Here is a 23,952-nt window from a genome sequence, read left to right on the forward strand (position 1 = left end):
GAAGCCAATTTATTCTTTTAACCTTGTTAATTTAGTAAAATTGATGAGCTATTAATAAATTTACTTTTAAACCTTTATAAAAGGACCTTATCAAAAAAATTTTACTAGCAAAAAAATCACATTAGAGAAAAGCAACAATAGGATTATAGGACCATCAAACATAACAAAAGTCATAAGCTAACAAGGGCATTTCATTCAACACGAGAAAGTTGTACCAACTTATTTTGGAATCTTGAGTTTGAATCCTAAGATATACAATCACATTATCTAAAAATGTTCAAGATATTTTGAGGTATCCATAAGATCGTCGTTGGTAAGAATGGTCCTACACATCAGGGGTTTGCATTAGTTAGGAGGGTATAGTGGATTTCTCAGAAAAGCTGACAATGGAATAAAAAAAAAAACAAAGTCATAGGCTTCAAGGCAAAGACTTGGAAATAAAACAGATATAAAATAAAGAAGACAATGAATTACAACAATCCCTTAGAGGGGGAACAAAAGAGAACGATAAGTTTATGCTTCATTTTGCTGATTCTGGAATCATGAATTTATGAACTAAAGAAAAAGGAAAAAGGATGCAAGCAATACACTCAATCTTCATTTTTGTAATCCTTCTGTTCCTAGGTCTTGCATTGTTTGGAACACATATTCTTCTCCAAGATCTCTTTTGATTGCTTGGCTTGCTTTCCATGGCAGATTATCTACCAAATTAAGATAAAATGAAGAACAACATGAATCACAGTGCAAAATGATATTTGTGCCCTCTGCAAAACTCATCCATAAACTCCAGCTCCCGATAAGTCCAATGCAATGGGTGGATTTTGACATCGTATAAGCTCAGCTTCATGACATGGTAACATGTGTTCACATGGTTAAAGCACAAGAAATGAGTGATCTTCGAGCCAAGAGTGGCTATATTTTGTACAGCAACGTATACATTTTCAGGACAAATCATTAAGGGGAAAAATAAACACTTCAGCATATTGGGTATGTTCTTACGAGAATGTGAAAAGGGAAAAACAAAAATACTAAACAAAATTTCTTAATAACAATCAAGCCGAATAAGTTCAAATGGCTTAATATTATCATTTTTCATTAAATCTAATTCTAGAATTTATCAAGCTTGTTTGAGCTAAACTCGAATTTCTAGCTTAAACGGAACGAAAGCACAAGGTAGAGGCTTTTGAAGCTGCATTGCATGTCTCAATATTTACAATATCACAACTACAGAGTCCCTATGAACCAGGAATGTCAATCCAACGCAATTGAAGCTCCACTTCGCCAGACTCCACATCTCGCAGTCTAAGAACCATGTTTTGAACAATTTTGCCATCTCTCCATACAACTTGGCTCCTTTCAGCAAGCCTGTTTTGCCGGTTCGGTTGTATTGTTCTAATGACAGTTCCATCCGAGAGGCCTTCCAAATCCGACCTTATTTTCACAGCTTCAACAATTGGATTAATGTCAAACTCAGCCTCCCCCATTTTGTCATCAAGACTAAATGTGTCTCTATCATACACAAACTGCATTCACATGACAGCACAATAATGGAGGATGTTGATTAATTTGATTTCAAGTTTGCATATCAATAAACCCATCAAACTTGAATCATAATAACAACTTAACATATAAGATTGTCAATGCAAGTATATATCATTTTGTTTTTATGTTCTCAACTTTGTTCAATGATACCATACAACAGAGATCCAAAAGAAACAGTGACTTACAAGTTGGACTGTTGGGAGAGGAGGATCTGGAATGTATAAGTCAACTCTTCATCCCACTCAGGATTGACATTCTGCTTCACCACTCGAGTCTTCAATTTCTGCATCGGACATCATATATATGCAAACATCACGCGAATGAACATCATGCAAAATTTTACAATTACAAGGTTGCTACATTATCTCATTTTGATATAATCTTAAAACTAACTTAACACTGTACAGTCAAATCCCAGCGCTTAATTGTGCTAAGCACATGAACATACATGCACAAGATGAGTATCCCCACCATCCGATAAAAATGAGGTGATATTAGAGAAAAAAAGCCCCATATCTAGTAATTACAAAGTAAATTAAGATATATAAAACTTAAAATGTGTCTAACAAAGTGGCTTAAATTATTTTAATAAAATAGATTATCCTTAAACATACATAAAAAGTCATTCAATTTTTTTAAAAAAAAAAAAAGGAGCTTCAAGGTTGTAAAGTTGAGATCTTGACTGAAAAAAAAAAAAAGAAAATTGAATTACCGTGGGTCCCATTTTGAGGACAACATAAGGATCGCTGCTCCTGCGGACAACATCTCTGATAGCAAGATTCACTCCTCTCTGGACGTGATCTTGAGCAAACCCCACCAGTAACTCCATTGATAATCGGATCTCCACTTCCCCACGTTCCACATTCTTCAGTCTAAGAAACATGTTTTGAACTACTTTGCCATCTTCCCACACAATTTGGCTCTCTTCAGCAAGACAGTTTTGCCGGTTCTGTTCTATTCTTCGGATGATATCCCCATCTCTGTGGCTCTCAGACCGCCTCCTCACAGCATCAAGAAATGGATTAATGGAAAACTCTGCTTCCCCAATTCTTCATCAAGCCTAAATCTGTGCTTGTTATACACATACTGCAATCACAAGACAATTTTGATGATGTCATTACCAAAGCTCACTTGCCAGAAGTGACAGAGCCAGTAACCAAATTTGTATTTCAGCGAATCTCACCATCTTATTCAAAAGAAAAAGTGATTCTTATCATCTGAAACTTGGTAAGAGTTTCATTCTATATGTAGCTAAAGGATCTTCACTGTAAATAAGCAAAGAGTTGATGATTGTGAGAACCCCAATGAAATATTTATTTGATTTGGTTCGAGTTATTACAAATCACAAGACAGTGAAGGATGTCATGCTCAGATGTTTGCTAACTTGGACTAACCAATTAAACTAGCTGAAACTGAAAACTTCCTAGTAACATTAGCTTGTGTAAAAAGCCAAGGGGAACTACTCACGCATCCTATAAATCTCGAAACGTTATCAAAACGTGAAACCCTGCTTTGATAACTAACTCCTTATGCATTATTAAAGTGTATGATTAAGTCACGTGAAGTGATTAAAGAATAAATCAAAAGCGTATAAGTTCAACCTTCAATTATAAATTTATCCAAAGCTCATTTGGCAGCAGAGTTTTTAATAGAAGTGGAATGGAAGTGGAGGTGAAAGAGGAAGAAACTAAGGTGGAAACGGGATTTTATAACAAATTTATCCAAAGCTCATTTGGCAGCAGAGTTTTTAATAGAAGTGGAAATGGAAGTGGAGGGTGAAAGAGGAAGAAACTAAGGTGGAAACGGGATTTTATAAAATGTTTGGTATCCATGTAGAAGTGGGTCATTTTTTTGAAGGAAGTGAGGGAAGAAGTAGTTTCATGGGTGTGAAAATGAAAGTGAGTTTAGTTTTAATGGAACTAGATTCTCCAAAATAGTGAGATTCATTATACAAACAAGCTATTTATCAGTCCCACTTCTATTTTCACTTCTCCAATCCTAGTTTCCATGCTACCAAACAGGGCATAAGGGTTGCATAAAATGGTGGCTTACAAGTTGGACTAGGAAATGTGGATTTTTCCAGAGAGAAAGTCAACTTTTCATTCCATTGAGGATTGACATCGTTCTTCACCGCTCGAGTCTCGCGATTTCTGCATCAGACATTATATGCAGACATCACTTGAATGTACAGCTAGAAACTTGCACGACGTTGCTACGTACCTTATCTCATTTATAGTTTCAATCTTAAAGCTAATTCAACACTATACCAGCGCTTGAATGTGTAAGCAAATTTAATTGAAAATGAGAAAAGTAAGTATACAAGATTAAGAGCATGCTTGACTTCCATTTTAATAATCGTATTTAATTTGAAAGTGGGGAAACAAAACTCATTCGAATGGCTGGTGATTGTTGATGGTAGTTTCAGTAACAACGCCAGTGAGGTAGCGGGAGGCATTAATAGCCATTGGCCAGTGATAACAAGTGGTCGGCAATGAATGATGATGGAAAACATGTTTAAAAAGAGAATTTGTTCAGCTTTGTCAGGTGATTCAAGTGAGATTTTTTTAAATTTGTTGATTTAGGATGTGTGAATTGGTCCCCTGCCCTCTTTTCAAGGAGCAACTTTACAAATTAGTTCGCATAATTTTTAAAAATGAAAAAAGAAAGAGAAAGAAAGAAAAAGAAGGCGCTGAAGTTCCTACCATTCCAAAAACAAGGATAGAAAGGTAAACCAGAAAAAGTCCAAAAATGAGGAAGAGAACAGAATCAAAATTGGAAAACCTGCTCGCCCATTTTGATGACAACGTAAACACTGCTGCTTCCGACATTGTGATAAGCAAGATCCTGCCCTCTCTTGACGTGAATTATGAGCCGATTCATCATTGTGGCCATTGCAAAAATCAAATGAAAGAGAACCACGTGTCGATGAAAGCAATCTAAGTAATGGCAAAGCACTTGACAAGAAGATGCCAGCATTTGTAATAAACTAACAATGAACAGCTAGCAAGCTAAAGTGTTACAAAATCAGTACATGAAAAGTTATTCAGCAGCTAAAGGCCAAGCTTCATGAGTTGCTTGCCGTCAAATCTGGGTCTTGCACAATTTTGGCTAAGCTTAATACGTCCCTGCAAAAGCCTGCCCAGTGCCGCTGCCATGGTAGCTTGAATCATACGTAGTATCACTCCCAGCAAGCAAATCTTTAAGATCCTAAATGAAGTGTTACTTAAGAGCCAAGAGTTTTTATGATTCCGCCTCCTGTGTTTAGTTCAGAATCTGCCTCACTCTTGAAAAGCCAATTTATTTATTTCAGTAGCAGCTATTGAAAAGTCAATGTCAAAGAATGTGTTTAGGCAGAATCACGGAGAAAGTTACAAACCAGGCACGCGTATTTAAAAATGGATCACAATAACCTTAGTTGATCTTATTGCCCTTGGGTTTTTTCTTCTTTTTTTTATATAAAAAAGTACTCCCTCTACTTTGGTGACCAGCAGCAATTGACAATTATAGAAATGGGATGACTTACCTTGCTCACTTGAAATGAATAGTTACTAGGTTTCAAATTTTCTGATGTAATGAAAAAAGCCCCTTACAATAATTTAATTTGAAAAGTTGGTTATTTTGGAATAAAATGTAAAAAATCTTATTGAATTTTATGCGTATTTAATTCTTTAATATTCAACATTTGATAATACATTTTCCCATAATTGAATAAGCTTTTTTTTTTAAACTTCTTTGTGTCTAACACACAAGTAAAACCTAATTAGGGGCACACACGAGTCAGGTTGGGGAATCATCGCCCTTGCCTCGGTACCTAGCCTGATATGCAATTTAGGCTAGCTCAATGCCTAGGTGTTCAAGCTGCGTTTGGCCAAACTCAAAAATTTTTTATGAAAAATACAATATTATATTTAAAATATTATTTATAAAATAATATTAGGATCAAAAGTAATTGTTTTAGAAATTACATATAATCAACAGGTATCAATTACTTTACATAATGTTAAGTTAAAAATAAATTTTGAATTTTGAAAGTGATTAAAAAATTGTAATGATAAAAAATATAAAAATAATATAGTACATAATAACTCTTGATCAAAAAAAATAATACCATGGTGAAAATATTTTTCAAATTTTTTTAAAAAATTTAATATGTTTAGGTCAAGTTAGGCAAGATAAGACTTGACTCTTGTCCGATACTTAATAGTTGAGCCTAAGTGGCTCATGTAGGGCTAAGCTAACCAAGCTTTTGATAACCTTAGCTTTAATAAATTAATGTGGCATAAATAATTCTCACTTCTATGTTGCCACTTAAGCATAGGGCCTTAGACTACTAAATAAATCAATAACAAAAGAAAATCCCAGCCATGCTAGCCTTTTTTTTTGTTATTTTACTTTATGTAAATAGTGATTACAAATGGAGCTTGAGAGAGTATATAAATTAGTCCAATTCCCTCTCCACAGCTAAATTTCAAGATTAAATTTAACCAACAAGGATATATCTAAAAAAAGAGTTAGTCTCTTACAATGCAACCCTTAGCCTTAAGGATCAAGCATAAACTTTAAAGTTTAATAATAGTAAAAAAGTTGACCTTGAAATTAGGGTTTCAATTTCAGTGTTCATCAGCTGATGACCAATCTAGATAGTCCAAATTTATCATATTTATTTTTACATTTTATATATATTATTAAAATATAAAATTTTAATAAATCTACTTGATCATCAATCTGGATGATACATATTTAATCTGAATGATCCAATTCAATATTAATTTTTTAAAATTTTTATTTTATATTTATTATAATTTTTATAATAAATAAAATAAAAAATAAAAACAAATTATATAAAAATCTGGATGGTCTAAATGCTCATCACTTGATGGCACAAAACTGAACTCTTGAAATTAGAATTATAAAATATCAAAAATATTAATGTTATATTTGGATACACATAGATTTAGACCGTCCATTGTTTATATATGAATTTGAGCCAAATTCATTGTTTGAATAATTAAAAATACATAAATTTAGATTTGACCCAAATTCAAATCTCAAATTCTCCCTTAATTCTTTGTAATTTAAAATCATTTTAAACCCCTATTATTTCATATCTTAACTCAAGCTCTTCTGTAATTTGACTCAAATGTATGAAGGCATGATCGACCAGCCAACAAGTAATTGGACCAAACCACTAAAGTTGACAGAAATAAGCTGCCACTATTGACTAGGACGAGACAGCTGACTTCTACGGGGATCGAACCAATGGCAACAAAGGGACTGGATGGGCAACTGCCATTGGGACCAGATCGATGGTGACAATAGAACCGAACAAGTGACTTTCATAGGGACTGAACGGGCAATTTCCCACAGGATCAGACTGACGACAACCACCTTGACAACATAGGAGACTTCCATCGGGATCGAACCATTGGCGACTTCCACAAGGTCCAACCCAATAGTGACCACCTAGACCGCACAAGGTACTTCCATAAGGACCGAACCGTCGACGACAATCGAGACCGAATCGACAATGACTTGCACTGCATTGGTGACTTCCATTAGGACTAGATCGATAGCGACTGAGACCGAACCAATGGCGATGACCTGGACTACAAGGGCAACTTCTGGTCCAATGCCTGTTGTCGTCGTCAGTCTCGTCCCGGTGGAAGTCGACCGTTCGATGCTCATCATCATCATCGGTTCAATCCCGATAAAAGGCAGTCATTCGGTCCCCATCCTCTTCGTCAATTATGTCTCAGTAGAAGTTGGCTGTCTGTTGCATGTCATCATCAACCTTGTCCCAGTGGAAGTTGGCATCCCCAACGTCATCGTTGGTCTGGTTCTGGTGGAAGTCAATTGTCCCGTCCCCACCATTGTGAGGTCCAATCCCAGTAGAGGTTGGACATTTTATCCTGGTCATCACCTGTTCACAGTTCTAGTCGACATTGTTTGTTTGATTTCGTTTAGAAATTGGCCATTCAAATCATCAAATTTAACTAATCTTTCAAATTTCTTTTAAATTCAAATATAGAATTTGAAAATTTAAAATTAAAATTTTACTTTAGATCCAAACAAAGAATTTTTAATTGTAATTTGAAATTTTTTATATCATCCAAACAAAAAATTTAAAATTTATGAATTTAAATTGAGATTTTAAATATGAAATTTTAAATTTAAATTCTTAACTTAAATCCACCCATCCAAACACAACCTAACATAAATAATATGTTCCAAAAACCAAAGTGTTTGAAAATATACGCGAAAACATGGAATACAGGACCTATTCTTATAAGATTATCTGAAAAATCTGAGCAAACCGCATGAGACCTATTCTTGATAACCATTTCTTCTAATCAAAGTGCGTTAGTTTGAGGGGTTTAATTCACGATAACTATTATCACTGTCCATGAAGTATATCACTATTCACGAAGGAAGAAAATAAAGTTGAGTTTTGCTCTCAAAATGGATATGAGCAAAGCTTATAACAGGGAAGAATGGGATTTTCTTAAATTGACTCTCCTTAAATTTGGCTGCTGCTGCGATTGGGTGAATCTGATAATGGCTTATGTTGAATCTGTTTCTCTCAACGTGTGTTTGTCTGGGGAAAAAGTTGCTAACGTTAATCCAGGAAGGGAATTGAAATAGGGAGACCCCTTACCCCGACCTATTCATACTTGTGGCGGAATTGTTATCTTGTATGATTACCAAGAGTTAGCAAAACTAAAAGAATTAAGGGTATTAATAGCAATAATTGCCTAGAACTTTCTCATTTTTTTTTAGTTTTTGTTGATGCCCTTTTCTTCATGAAGCAGGATCCATAACTGTAAAAGCTTGCTAAGATTCTGACAGTTTGCGGTTCAACTTCTGTTGAGGAGGCTAATGTTGACAAATCTGGAATGTTTTTCTCCAACGATACTCCTGGTGACTGTAAAGATAGACTGATAGAGTTTGTCAAATTTTGGGCATCCAAGAGGTGGAAAACTAGGGAACTTATTTGGGAATTCCAAATCTTTAGGGGAAGGCCAAGCATCAAGCCCCTTGCTTATATCAAGGAAAAAGTTAGAAAGAAGGTGCTAGGGTGGAGCGAGAAAACTCTTGTATGCAGGTAGAGAAACTACAGTAAAAGCTGTCATTAATTCTACACCTGTTTACCCTATGAACTGCCTTAGATTCCCTATTAAGACTTGCAAAGAATTGAACAATATCGTGTCTCATTTTTGGTGGGAAGGCAATGACACAGATTGGATAGCGTGGGATGAATTGTTAAAACTGAAGATGAAGGAGGGATGGGATTTAGAGATTTTGTCAAGATGAACGATGCCCGTTTAGCTAATAGTGAGTCTTTCGAAGTCCAATGCTTTTTGGGTTAAGGTACTTAAAGGAATCTATTTTCCGAAGAATGAATTTTATGAGGCAAAGAAGGGGTATAAAGCATCTTGGTGTTGGTCTAGCATTGTGGATGGAAGGGATGTTCTTCAAAATAATCTGCTATGGAATTTGGGCAATGGTCGATCTATTTGAATTTGGAAAGATCCTTGGGTACCTAATGTGCAATTTCTTTACTATGCCACGGATTGTGAGATATATATATATATTGTTAATAAGGGGCGTGCGTCTTAACTTTTTGTGCATGGTGCTTGGGATTTATCTCCTTTCATGGGTCTGGTGACGATGAGATTATTTCTTCTATACTGCAATTGCCAATACCTTCCTGTGAGATGAGGATAAATTGGTACGGACTGCGGCACGCAATAGTGCTCATGCAACGAAGCTGGGATATAAGGACGGATGCACAAAACAGAAGTGCCCTACAGCCAAAAGCTGGCCCTTCATTTAGCATCCCCAATGAGATTTAGAAGCAAATCTAGAAGTTAAATGCTATTCTCAAAATTACTCATTTCATCTGGCGAATTTTAATTAAGCTGAAGCAATTAATGAAGCACTTGTCAAGGAAGGCCTGCCATTCTAAGATATGTCCTTCATGTAATTTAAAGGAGAGGAAGCCATTAAACACTTATTCTTTTCTGCCCCTAGGTTAAAAGTGTTTGGTTTGGCTATCATCTTGGTCTAAAATTTGACAAAGTAAGTACCAAGAGCTTTGATGTTTGGTGGAGCTCTCTTGTGAATGCAGCAGAATCTGATGATTATGATGCTGCTTTTATTTGCTGGATTTTATGGCTGATCTGGAAAATCTAGTAACAATAAAGTCTTCAATCAAATAGATCCCAATCCCTCTTGGCTCATTAAACAAGCGCAACTGTTACGCCAAAATATTAGGACTGTAGTGTGAATTCTAGTGAATCTAATGTTTGTTCTTGGGTCTCCTCCCAAGCCTATTGTCTGGAACACTCCTCTTGTAGGGACTTTGAAAATTAACCGTGATTGTGCCTATAATGTCAAGAGTGGAGAAGCTGCTATTTGCATTATCTGTCGTGACTGGTTTGTAAATTTTATATGGGCTTTTATGGGCAAAGTTAGATCTATCTTTGCCTTTATGACTGAGGCTCTTGCCCTCAGAGAAGAGCTTTGACGTTAGCAAATGAAATGGGATTGACGATATTATTCATGAGATTAATTCATTAGTTCTTGTCAATTGTATTGCCTCTCATTGTCTTGATCAGTATGATTGGAGCTGTTGTGAGATTATCTCAGACACCCTGAACCTTATAGCCTATAGCCTCTAAGACTGGAGTGTCTATTGTCTTTTCTTAATTCTTGAAAAGAAAACTATACTGCTGATCTCCTTGCAGGAGTTGCAGCTGATGCTTTTTAGGAAGTGTCCCCAGTTCGGTGGGTAAATTCACCATCACTCTCTTTATCGTCCTTTCTAATCTCAGATGCCATGGAATCTCGGGTTCCACTGTAGAAGGCTCATCTCCTTCCTACGGATTGGATATTTGCCAGATTTTATTGCTTTTGCTTTTGTCTTGCTTGTTAGGGCCCTGCAATTTTATTCTGCGCTCTGTTTAGAATCTTTATGTTTCCCTCTTGGCTGTTGCCTTTGAAAAAATACGGATGCATTTCCGTCCAAAAAAAAAAAATCAAGGCACAAGAAAGGCATAATTTTTGAACAGATGGCAATATAACGTTCTGTATTTCCATTTGATGCTACACACTATTGATATTGAAGTTGAGGGCCCATTTGTTTAGATTTAAAAAAAAAAGCATTTTTTTTAACAAAATAATCACTTAGGGCGAACTTTTTGGTTTTTGTTTAAAATTATAAAAATAATCTGAATTAAAAAAAAATATATATCGAGCTATTTGAAGAAGGTAGTAAAGAGTAGTTTTTGAAACATGCAATGTGACTGACAAGTGTCTGCATCCGTGATGCTCGGGCCAGCATGTTTTGGCCCTTCATTTCATTCTACAATGATATAGCCATTCATTTAAATTAATTTTTAAATTTTTTTTAATATTATATTTATTAATATAAAAGTATAAAAAATTTAATATTAAATTTAAACAATTTAAAGTACATTTAAATAATTAATTTAAAAAATTCATAAATTTTTTAATATTAAATTATATCTCTCAAATTATATCTAAATTGTTCAAAATATATCTAGATAATTATATTAAAAAAATATAATTTTTAATATTAAATTAAATATTTAGATTATATTGTATTAGTATATTGATATTAACATATTTATTAATAATTTTATATTTTTAAGAATATAAAATAAAAAATTTTAAATTTAAATGCTTCAGATCTCGTGGAAAGTGATAAGTATCATAGTAATTATTCCCTCATAAATATTAAAAATAGTCCAGATTTTAATATTAAATTTTTATATTTTTATATTAATAAATTTAATATTAAAAAATATTTAAAAATTAATTTAAATAAACGATAAAGTTAATCCTTTCATTTTTAATGAGTTGGATGTTTAAAAATGTAAGGCATTTTTAATCTTTGAGATATAATTATTATCTTTTTTTAAAGTGTCTCTATTAATAATGACTTATATTTATTATAGAATATTTAGTATGGGTATATATAAAAAAATAAAATTAATTTAAAAATAAATAATTATTTTATTAGGAGTGAAATTTAATTAAAAATATTTTTATTTTTAAATAAAGGAGTATTTTATATTGAAATGTTCTGGCCTAATGAGTACTCGTACTCGATGCACCAAATGCGAACGCTGACTGATAGGGCTATTTCAGGGAGGGCTAAATCATCAATCTCTCACTCCACAATGTCTTCTTTTTCTCTCAGTGTTCGTATTTTTAGTCTCCTTCTCCAATATCCCACTCTACTATTTTGCGTGATCTCGCCGATTATTGTTAAAGATCTCAATTTGTTGATTTCCTCCACCGCCTTGGATAAATAACTACACACAACAGAAATTTCATCCAACGAAAAACAGAGATTCAAATAATTATCACAAATTAAATGCTTTAAACCCTCATTTCAAAACTATAGCCTAATAAAAGACGTTTACTGAAATTTAGATTACACATGGACAAAAGTCAAAAGGCCAAAAAACAGGCTGTGGCAATCATTTAATATCATTTCACAAGCAATGAAAGGTATTTTTAGATATTTATTTTTTAAAAAAATAAAATTATAGAGGATAATTAATAAATTTTATTGATATGTGTAATTTTCATAAATACCTTATAAATTAGGATGGATGGGATATTTTTATAAGCTGAAATTAAGGAGGGAAATTTTTGTCTTTTATCCTTCAATCTTACTTTTAGATATGATGTAGGGGAGTTAAGAATGAATTCAAAATATTTTAGTCTTTTTTTTGGCAAATAATGTACTCCAACAATTGTTCAATACGATTTTTCTAAAATTTAGATTTGGCCGCAGTATTTATTAGACATATGTTATTATCAAGCATCACGCACGAGTGTTTGAAAGCCCATTAAAAATAGCTTTTGCAACTTTTGAAATAAATCTACTCTCACATACTTTCGTCACACTTTGATTAAGATGAACGGATTTCTAAAACACACAGTACTATTTTTTTTTTATCAGATTCTTTTTTTCGGCTGAAACAAGGAAAGATCAAAACTAGGATGTGTTAATGCAAAGACGTGGTTGTCCTACGCCCAGGGCATTAGCGTCCAAAATCTTTTTCAAACCATCAGGAGGTTGACACAAATAGTGTTGTCCTCTATCTAAAGTAAGTGCAAACGAGGCTGAGAAATATGTACCTTTGTTGCCTTAATGATACATGTCATTTACGTCAACCTGCCCAATCACGATGTAGCAGGGAATGTATCTACCCAAGCAGTCTGCCATAGGAATTAGGCTAGGTATTTTCCTATGCTAGGAGGTTAAGGGCAATCATACAGTCAACGTCTAACTTGATTCTTCTAAAGCCACACTCCCAAGCCATGTGTAATCTATCAACAATAGCCATACTCAGCTTGTCGTGAAATGCAAGTTCCCATATGTAACGAGTCTCATATCATAAAAAACTTATAAGTTGAGTTAGATTTATAATATAAAGAGCTCTCTCACTTAATAAGTTAATTTTTTATAATAAATTCTCTTTAAGTTTGTGCCCATGACATTTAGTTGAAGGTTGCCTCCTCCTCGTTCTGACCACCAGACAAAAAAAATAAAAGTGAGAACAGTTTTTTACAAAGCTCTAACAATGAACTCAACATTAACTTTTGGTGTCACCTTTTGAGCATCTAACCCAAGGGTGGAGCCAAAAATAGAGTTGAATTATGTGAGTTGACCCAAATAATTGGTCATATGGGTCGAGTTGGGTTGAAAAAATTAACTCAAATAAAAATTTTTTTTTTTCCCAGACTACATAACCCGTGAACTATATGGGTTAACCCCGATGGGTAGAGTTGGCCCATTTAACTCATATTATTGTTAAAAAAATTAAAAAAAAAAAAAGAGAAAAGAAAAAATTTTGTAAATATAAACCAGATCAACACGATTTACTTAACTGTATCAATTTATATATTTTGTACAAACATTATAAAATAATATTTGGTATATTTAGAATGAATCATAAAAAAAATCAAATTAAAACTTATTATTTAAGTGTATTTTAAAAAAAATAAAAAATGGGTTGGCGAGTTGGCCCATTTAGCCCGCCAATCCTTAAAGGTTGGGTTAGATTTAAATTTTTTTTAACCATATAAAAAATAGGTTGAACCCAACCCAACTTGTATTCTCTTAACTTATATGGGCCAACTCATATGAGTCAGATTGGTCCATATTCTCACATCTATCCAAGGGTCACCATGTCAAGCTTCAATAAAGTACTCTCCAACAGCACATGCTGATCATTCATCACCTTGTGTATAGTTGCAAGAACTCGATCAGTTACTGCAGTACACTTGTTAATGTCATAAGGTCCATCAACCAAGATTTCAAGCTCCACAATGGGAATCAGGCTGTTCTCCTGGCATATGATAGCACAGCGAGCCAAGCCATAAGCATTTTTGTGGATAGCAAGCTCAGATGGTTCATTTAGACCAATTTTGAGCACAGCATGTCATTTAGCAAATTGTGCACCAACTTCACACTACTTTTGGCAACGTTAAGCCAAGACCATCCAAACCTTGAGTTATGGTTTCACCATTCGTTCCAACAGGCTCTATTGTACCTTGTAAAGACCAAAACTTTAAATACCTCACGTATCCATATCTTTATTGTATCCCTACTAATATTTCTTCTATACATATTCATAAAATCTCTAATTATCATTTTTTAATTTTAAAAAAATAATTTTTGATGGATATTCAATACTTTTAGATTGAGGGCCGATGCTTCAAAAGGACAAGTTTTTAATGTGGCCTTGCTCTTCATCATATTATAAAAGGAATTGGAATACCTATTTATTCATCCATTTAATGAAAAGAGAAAAGTTAAACCCTAAAAGTATAGAAGACTTAATTTGTGTTCATACTAATTTGTGACTCTTAGCTAGGAAAAGTGAAGAATACAAATTAAGCAAGGCAAGTCTAAGATGTGAAACATTAATAAAAATGAACAGACAACCTTGGAGTAACAAACATATATCTTAATAAACTAGATATAAAGTTGTTTATTTTTACAGACGATAGTTGAAAAGGAAAAGATATTTAATACTATATCATCTTATACCTATTAATAGAAATTAAGTGATAGGTAGTTAAGTATAGATAGAATAAAAGTACAATAGATGTTAGTTTGGATATTTTTTTAATTGAAATTATATTTTAATATTTTAATAATTCTTTGGTAAATTTATGTACGTATTAAAACATATCATATCCTATATTTAAAAATGAAAGTATTAACATATTGAATATATATCATATCCAATATACATATCAGTCTCTATGCATTATAAACTGTACCCTTACCAACCTTAATACCAGGGAGGATTCCACCTTCCTTCAACATATCCACGAAGGGAAGGGTTTCCTAAAGCTATATTTGGTATAGAGCTTCCTTAAACAAGATCACACCACCAAGGTATTAAAGGGCACTAGCAGCGATGAAGAGGAGCTCACGAAGAGCAAGCTTGTTTGTTTCAAAACATTCTCAACGTTAATGGTGGCAAGATGTTTGCCAATTGTACTAGTTGACTCATCGGCAGCAAGAATACCCTTTCCCAGTGTGTTAATATAAGCAACATTGGCAATGAGTTCATCTTGGTATTTGCTATCGAAGGAGGACATGACGGGAGGCAAGAGGCAGCATTGGAAGCAAAGAAGCAATGAAAATGAGAAGTAGAAGACAGACTTACACCCAACAAGTTAGTTTTTTAAGATAAACTCTTCCTTTAAACTTGTGCTTAAGACATACTATTTTTATAACAACACTGCAACTAGATTCCATTGATAGTGCATAGGAGCCTACTTGCTCCAGCCCTCCCAGTAATACTCTTCACTGCCAATTTAGTGTCACCCAACCTGAGGGAGGCTTCCTCCCGCATATACTTGTAGCAGTTCTATTGTTGTTCCTGCCATGGATTTTTTCCATTAGATTCTAAACACATACAATTATATCATCATATCAAGCCAGCCTTGTGTCCTGTAAGGATTGGATGGGCTCGTGGTTGTTTATGACTATAATGTGGGCTATTTCACTTTCTTAACTCCATGCTAATTTTTAAATTATTAGTTATTTTCTATTATGAAAATTTTCTTATTTAATAGTTTAATGTCATTTTTATTCAAAAATATTGAATTTAAATCATCCAAATTTAACCAAACAATCCAGACAACGAGTAATGAGAGTAAATAACTTGGATAAGTAGAGGAAAAATAGATCTTGTACCCTCCTAATATGAGGAAAATATAAAACTAAACCCTTTTGAATAGATATGATATACTGCGAAATTATACAATTAAATAATTTGAGGAAAATCTTTTTGATAGATATAATTCATATTAGCTTATTACAGCAATGTTGATATTTTCCTTTTTTGACCATTAAATTTTGAACTCTTCTCTTGAAAGAAAGATAAATATTTATTTTTAGTTCCCAAGGTTCATCCCCAAAATAAAGCTCCATTGAGCATTTTGTTTAAGATTAGTGAACTTCTGACAATCATCACCAAAGTGCATTTATATTCACCCATATTTTTTTAAGAACAGCGGGACTTCTTAAAAAAAAATTTGAATTTTTTTTTTATCCATAGGTATCTCTTATTGGAAGTAATTTTGTTTGAGGCATTGTTGAGCACTTCTCTTAAGCAGAATTCCAGCCTTAATTCATCATGTTGTGAGAAATTAAACCCTTCTCCTAGACTCAACTCCCATTAATATTTTTTTTTTTGGGTTATTTTTTCACTATATTTTTTTGATACATTGACAACACTAATTTCCTCTTTTCATGGTGAACAAATTGAGGGTTGTCATTTCGGCCCAATGTTTCCAGCCCAAATTCTTTTTATCAAGGATGATTTCTGGTCCAATTTTAAAAAAGAAGAAATTCAAAATAAGGAGCATGGGGGCTGACAGTATGAACATATCTCAATTACTCTGTTATTTAAAAACAAAAAATCTCTTACCCTTGGTGATACCTCTGTGCAGCTTTATTTTTATTCCTTTAATGTATTTTAGCCATTTTTAATAGAAATTAAATATTAGAAAAATAAGTATAACGTCACACACAGGGAAAAGATAGGACTTAGGACCAGAATCTTCTGAATTTTCTTTTAAATTGTTAATAACTTCATCGAGGATAAAACGCCTTCACATATCATCTCTCAAAAAAAGATAAGACTCCACAAAGGACGCTTGCCCCACGGATATCTTCCTTTTCTTCATTAGACATCGCTGTTTAATATTGCTGTCAAGAAAATTATCGATAGTTTTCACTTACAAAAATTAATATTTAAAATTGTTGAACAACTGTATGATAGAGCATTCTAAATCACCAACAGGCATTGGGTTTAATGGAAGAGATTATGACCAGTTAACACATGATTTATCTAATTCCTGTCCGCTAGGATGCAAAAAAAGTTTCTTTGAGAGTTATCTCCAATTGAACCCGGCAATATTTGGATCTAATTCTGTCAGATAGCCATATTAAAAAATATATATATTCTAAATCACGCCCATCACAAAACTTAACAACCAACTAATTTAGTGCTGCTCATGTGCATACACTGGCAACACAAACAGCCGATGGCTGGTCTATTAAATCTTCGCCCCTAGTTGCAGCCATGTTTTTTATGACAGATGACTACAGATAAAACATTAAAAAAAAAACACTTAAAACACATTGAGCTTGTTCTTACTAGATGTGAAAAGGGAAAAAGATAAAGTACAGAAGAAATGAAAGAACATGGTAGAGTCTTATGAGGCTGCATGGCATGTCTCAGTATTTAGTATTTACAATGTGCAAGGCAGAGAGGGGAACCTGATCATGTCATGCACAAAGCTACAGACCCTTGGAACCAGGAATGTCAATCCAATGCAATTGGAGCTCCACTTCCCCAGACTCTACATTTTCAGTCTAAGAACCATGTTTTGGACAACTTTGCCATCATTCCAGACAACATGGCTCTCTTCAGCGAGACAGTTTTGCCGGTTTGGCTGGATTCTTGTAATGATAGTTCCATCTGGGAGGTCTTTCAACTTCATCTTCACAGCTTCAAGAAATGGATTGATGTCGAACTCAGCCTCCCCCATCTTGTCATCAAAACTGAAAAATTGTCTTTGTCATACACATACTGCAATCACAAGAAAATGGAGGATATTAATGCCAAAGCTCCCTTACCAGCTGATGTAAAGAGACAATGAGCAAAATTCGTGTTTCAATGAATCTCATCAATCTAAAACACTAACTTTCAGAAAGTGTTCATCCATTCTGTGCATAGGTAGCGTGTAAATTATATATGCAGCTAAGAATTTATACAGTAACTGAACAATGCATTGATTGTGAGGATCCGCGTATTTTTATGTTTACAATGGCATAAATTCAACGTCTTGATGACAAGATACTATATTCATTAACAAACCAATGCAATGTTTGATTTTATTCAAGTTACGACACATCATAAGATGGCGAACGATGTGTCAACGTCTGCAAAATTAGACTTAACCAATTAAACTAACCTGAAAGTTTCCTTGTACAATTGGCTGGGGTAAAAAGCCAATAGAATTACCCAAAATACGTATCTCAATATATCTCAAAATCTGAAACACTCACTTTGATAATTGACTCCCTATACGCCATGTCTTTTTCTTCTTTTTTTTTTTTTAACACCCGCCGGCTCTGCATTCTGTCACTACATTATATATGTAGTCAAGAATTCCCCTGTAACCAAGCAGTGCATTGATTTTGTGAACCCCAATAACCAAGTAGTGTTCAATGCGTTGATAATGTAACCAAAATAGGGTCTCAGTGTTTTCTTATGTTCATATGGCCCCAAATACAGCTAACATATTGGTGTTCATATATTCATTTCATTAGCCACCTAAGCTAGTCTTAGATGGTAAAAGTAAGTTGGGTCGTGGGATCGTGATTTAAGATTCACATCCTTCTATTTGTAATACAATTATACAAGAAAAAAAGATATTCATTGATTATCATATCCATATGGAATTCATTTTTATTGAATTTGATTTAAATTGAGTCTTCAAATCATAAACCCAACAAGTACTAAGACCTGAAAAATGGCAAAGTAGCTTGATTGATATTAAATACTGGCAGGGAATATGCTTCAGATACATGACTAATACAGATTGTCAATTCAAGTTCCATTTCGTTTTTTTATGATCCCAAATTTTATTCAACGGGCTACACTACAGAGTTTCAAAAGAACAATTACTTACAAGATGGACTGGGAGACGAGGATCTGCAATAGATAAAGTCAAATCATCGTTCCACTCAGGATTGACATTCTTCTTCACCACTCGAGTCTTCAATTCTACATCAGACATCATATGCAAACATCACTTGAAAGTACAGCAAGAAAATTTACAAGTTTACCACCCTATCTCATTTTAATTCAATGGTAAAGCTGGTTTAACACCACACAACCAAATCCCAGAGCTTAAATATGCTAAGCAGATTAACATACATTCACCAGAACGAGTATCCCCACAATGTGGCCAAAGTGGGGTAATTTATGAGTACTATGAATGATAACACAGCCACGGAAAATTGAACTGGCACGGCAAAGGGAAATCCAGTCTTTTTTATCAGACTAATTTTTTGTGCAGCGACATAAATGCGTGATGATTTGTTGTTTGTAACTTAAAAGAAAGCCTTTACTCTTCTGACGACAAAAGTAGCCGGAATTGTTCAGCCTATTATTAGTAACTTGATATAGAGGAGAAATAAATAAATTTTTTGGCAGCTGGTTAAGTCAAATCAGTAAAAACAAAGCCGGCGCGGTTAGAGAAGGAAATCGCCAGAAAAATTAATGATGGAGATAAAAAGTAAAGTATTGAGATAATGAAGGAGCAAGAAAAGATAGAAGAATAGACCAAAAACGATTGAGATCACCGACGGAAATCACCAGAAAGATTAACCCTGAACCAGAAACAAAGTCAACAAGCCAAGAGAAACCGTCACAGAAAGAAAGCTAAAACAGAGAACCGAAATTCCGAAAAGCACCTAGATAAAGCCATATCGAGAAGACGTCAGAAAATTCCCTGAAAATTGAATTACCTGCTTGCCATTTTGATGACAACGTAAGGATCGCTGCTTACAACATCTCTGACAGCGAGATTCACGCCTCTGTGGACGCGAATTCTGAGCAGACCCTCAAGTTCTCCATAGAGAAAGGCAGCAGAGAAAGAGAGAACCAGAAAGAAAAGATGAAATGGTTGCGACGGAAAGGAGAAAGAGGACGTTTGGCTCGGAAGGGAAAGGTGATGCGTGGGTCACAAACGAATACTTCAATGACAAATTATGAGGAGCGGATGAAGAGGAGTCAGGATTTTATAATAATGAAAGAAATACTGATTAATTGTTTCTTGGCCAAAAAAAAAAAATTGAAGAAACACAAAGTACTAATACTGTCTAAGTGCAAGAAACAGAGTTTTGATTGTGTTTTGGTTCAGACTCAGTCCCACGCGCTGGAAATGGACTGTTTCCTAATCTCAGTATTAGAGTATTATTGTGTTGTATGTAACTTCAGAATCAGTCATTCATTCTCACGCTCGCTCATGTAAGTATTTTTTTATTTTAAAAATATGTACATATAATGAATATTAACATTAAATAAAAATATATAATAAGCTGCGTTATTTATGAATTATAAAAATAAGCCCATTTTTTAAGTTTTGCACGATGTAAAAACCTATTTATTTTATGTATATTATTGTAAAATATAGTTAATATGAAGGTGAAGAAGGACAAGATAATACAAGAAATAGACAGAAAACAATAGAGGAGAATTTTTATTCATCAGTGTATATATATTTTGGACATAACCTCTATTTATAGGCCTCCAACTATTCAAGTCCTAACCTCATGTTACAAAGATATAATGAGGTCTATAATGTGTATTATGTAATATTTGAAGATTATAACGTATTAAGACTAGAAACTCTTTTCATGCCATTCATAAGGACATTAAGGATTAAAAAATCCTAATGGCTATGAGTTATAGACATCCATAATATAATATTTATAATACTCCCCTTTGGATATCCATAACAAACGTTGTGTCTCAAAAATCTTATTAAGAAAAACTCAATAGGATAAAAACCTAGTGAAGGAAAAAAAAAGTACACAATATTTTAAATGTTCACTAATGTTTGCCTCATTAAAAATTTTTTCAGAAAAACCCAGTAAGACAAAACACATTAGAAAGAGAAAAAGAGTACAACATAAGATTTTACTCCATATAGTCTCCCCTTGGTAACAATATCACTCCTTCCTCCTGATGACATTATACTTATATTCCGAATCTGCGCATTCCAATTCCATATACTAACTTCTCAAATATTGAAGTTGGTAGTATCTTATTAAACAAATCTACAAGATTATCATATGAGCAAATTTGCTGAACATCTATATCACCGCTCTTCCAAAGATCATGATGGAAAAAAAAATCTAACTATATGTTCCCTTCAAATTATGATATAAGATCATAAGTTATTGTTGACTAATTTATATTAAAAAAATTAATTGAAATCTTAATTTTCTAAAATTTTTACATCTTTTACTTATGTTCCTTTGTGTGATAAATATGACATTTAACTTATTCAACACACTCTTATTAATTACCTAATAAAGAAACGGTACAATTAAAAAAATAATACTAATAATATTTTAGATTTTAGATTAAATAAAACTTTTAAAACATGATTTTATATTATGGCTCGTAGGAGCATTGAGGGAGAAAGAGATTATATGCTTTGCACTTTCTTATCATTTTTGGTGATTCCGCATTCAACATCTGACATTTCTCGTGGGCCTAATTCCCACGTACCACCCATTGTTGACTCACGAAGCCAAGTAATTCATAGCAGCTTTTGAAACAACTTTGAGTACAGCACCATCCTTCTCGTTCCACATGTAATACAAAAGCATTAGGTCGAACAAGGAGGATACGTTTTATTTCTCTCTTCATGTGAAATATGAAAGACATGTAGTTGGACTTGGTCAATCACAATTCTTCTCTCTTAGTGTTAATATTAAAGGCCCCACTTGGTTCTTGAAAATGTTAGGAAAAGAATGAAATAAAAAGGTTAGCACATGGAATGGTATGACTACTGTTAATAACTCTGAACTTGTTTGATATTTATGATATTAAAAAATTTGGAAACTTGCTTATAAAAAAAATTGGAAACTTATTTATTTAGTTGAACACAAATAAATATTAAAAAAAATTCTAAAAAAAATTAGATAGGTGCATTTTTCATAATTCCATTCTAATTTTTTTTAATGAAAGGTGAAATATACATTTTATTATCAAATACTTACTGCATTAAATGTCTCTAGATACCTTTTAAATCATTTACCTTCTATCTTCCTTCGTTTCTTTTTCTGAATATGTAAAAATCATGAGTTTGGATCCAAATCTTAATTCATGTTTCATAATGATTTCTTTATAATTTCAATTTTTCTCTATATCTTAATTATGTAAAATTTCAGCTACTTTAACTCTCCTATTCTTATTTTTGTTTCTTTTAATTTCTTATTTCTCATTTTTGTGTCTGTGTTGCTAATTAGGTGAACTAAAAGGATGATCAAAACATTTTACTCTAAAATTTATTTGTATACAACAATATAGGAAGGTTGATTGGGAGAAGCAAATCTGTAAATGAGTTTACCTTAGTCATCGCCTGGCTGAAATGGATTTAATTAAATGTTTGAATAATTGATGAATGATATCCATGCATTGCTAAGTCAAAATGCCTAAAAAAAAGATCATGACAATCACAGTACTCATTAAAAAAGTTAATACTAAATCAGATCTCATTGCAGCTTAATTTTCTCAATTATACTCATGTTTCTATATTGCAGCACTTAAAATATTTAAAAGTATAATTTAATATTAACTTTTTTATGAAGTACTTAATTAAATAATTATCATTCTCTGTAAAAAAAAATATAAAAGGTTGTGTTATTTATAGGTTATAGATTATAGATCTCAAGCTGAATATGGCAGTACAGAATCCAAGAAGTTTCTAAAAATAGATGAACTAGGATTCCATCAAACTTTTGATCAAATGGCTGAATAATCTGAAAATGGAATAACAAGTTATATTGACGTCATTAATCATTTTAGTCTCATTATATTAAGTATTAACACATTTTATAAAAGAATGCCCTTAATCAATTTTCTGATTATTTTTGTTAAAATGTATAGTTTTAATAAATTGCAATATTTATTAACTTTTTAAGTGTAAATAAATCTCCCACCAAAGACCAATGTTTTTTCATGTAACTTTTATAAATTTTTAAATGGCAGTGACGGTGAGGCCGGTGAGATTTCTAAAGGCTTGTTTGTTTTAGAGTATTTCATGAAAAAATCATTTATTTCTTAAAAAAATTATTTTATAAATTTTTTATTATATTTTATTTAAAATTTTAAAAATAATCAAAATTTGAAAAAAAAAACATACTTCTTATCATTTAAGAATTTATTTTAAATATTTTTTAAAAGTAATTAATACGATGAAAAAAAATATACTTCAAAAAAGACAAGATAAGCATATTTAAAATAATATAAAAATAAATTATTTTTATAAAATAAAAATAAAGAGAATATCATAAAATTTAAAAATAATTAATTAATAATTATTTTTTATTATAATTAAATATAAAGTAATGTTTGCTTTTTGTAAAATCTTTATAAAATAAATATTTTTTACACAATTTTTAAACTATATAAAAATCATTTATTTTTTAATTTTAAATAAACTGGCCATAACTTTGGTTCAAAGTCAAAGCTCCAGTCGCGAGAGAGTACAAATTCTCGTGACCTTCGTTCAAATTTAAAATAATATATACATGCGGAGAGGTCTGCAAATAGCATTAATTATAAGACACTTAAACATTCTCTTTTTTATAATTACTCTATCTTATTTATAAATTATTTTAAATACATTTTATCAGAATAAAAAATTTAAATTTCGTTAACTTTCTTTTAAAATTTAATAAATTTTTACATTTATTCTTAATAAAAATAAAAAAAATCATATTTAATAATTTTTTAGCATTTAATAAAAATAAAAGAATAAGATGAATGTAAAAAATAATAAAAATTTTATAAATAAGATTAAAATTAATATTCTGCCTGTTCTATGAAGATTAAAGGGGCAAACATTAAACATTTGCCTTTATATTTGATTCCTTTTCATATCCCATGACTATCACAGTTTCACTCGTCACTGACCACTTTTTGTCGGGCTTCTTCTCTTCTCTATTAAGAAACGCCCAGACATAGAATTCTATAAATTAGATAGCCTTCTTTCAACATGCCTTCCATTTCTATTCCACTAACTATAAAGTCATACATT

The 23,952-nt window shown here is 32.6% G+C and overlaps 3 pseudogenes; all 3 read right to left on the minus strand.

The window, feature by feature from the left end:
* Nucleotides 1–1,063: 1,063 nt before the first annotated feature.
* LOC129299061 (GTPase activating protein 1-like) lies at nucleotides 1,064–3,749 on the minus strand (annotated as a pseudogene).
* A 9,331-nt stretch (nucleotides 3,750–13,080) lies between these two features.
* On the minus strand, nucleotides 13,081–15,195 carry LOC129302560 (fructose-bisphosphate aldolase 6, cytosolic-like; annotated as a pseudogene).
* A 1,894-nt stretch (nucleotides 15,196–17,089) lies between these two features.
* On the minus strand, nucleotides 17,090–19,912 carry LOC129301914 (protein C2-DOMAIN ABA-RELATED 5-like; annotated as a pseudogene).
* Nucleotides 19,913–23,952: the final 4,040 nt, after the last annotated feature.

Source organism: Prosopis cineraria, unplaced genomic scaffold (genome assembly GCF_029017545.1).
Source record: "Prosopis cineraria cultivar Desert tree isolate PC_DT_omini unplaced genomic scaffold, ASM2901754v1 PC2, whole genome shotgun sequence".
Classification (NCBI taxonomy): domain Eukaryota; kingdom Viridiplantae; phylum Streptophyta; class Magnoliopsida; order Fabales; family Fabaceae; genus Prosopis; species Prosopis cineraria.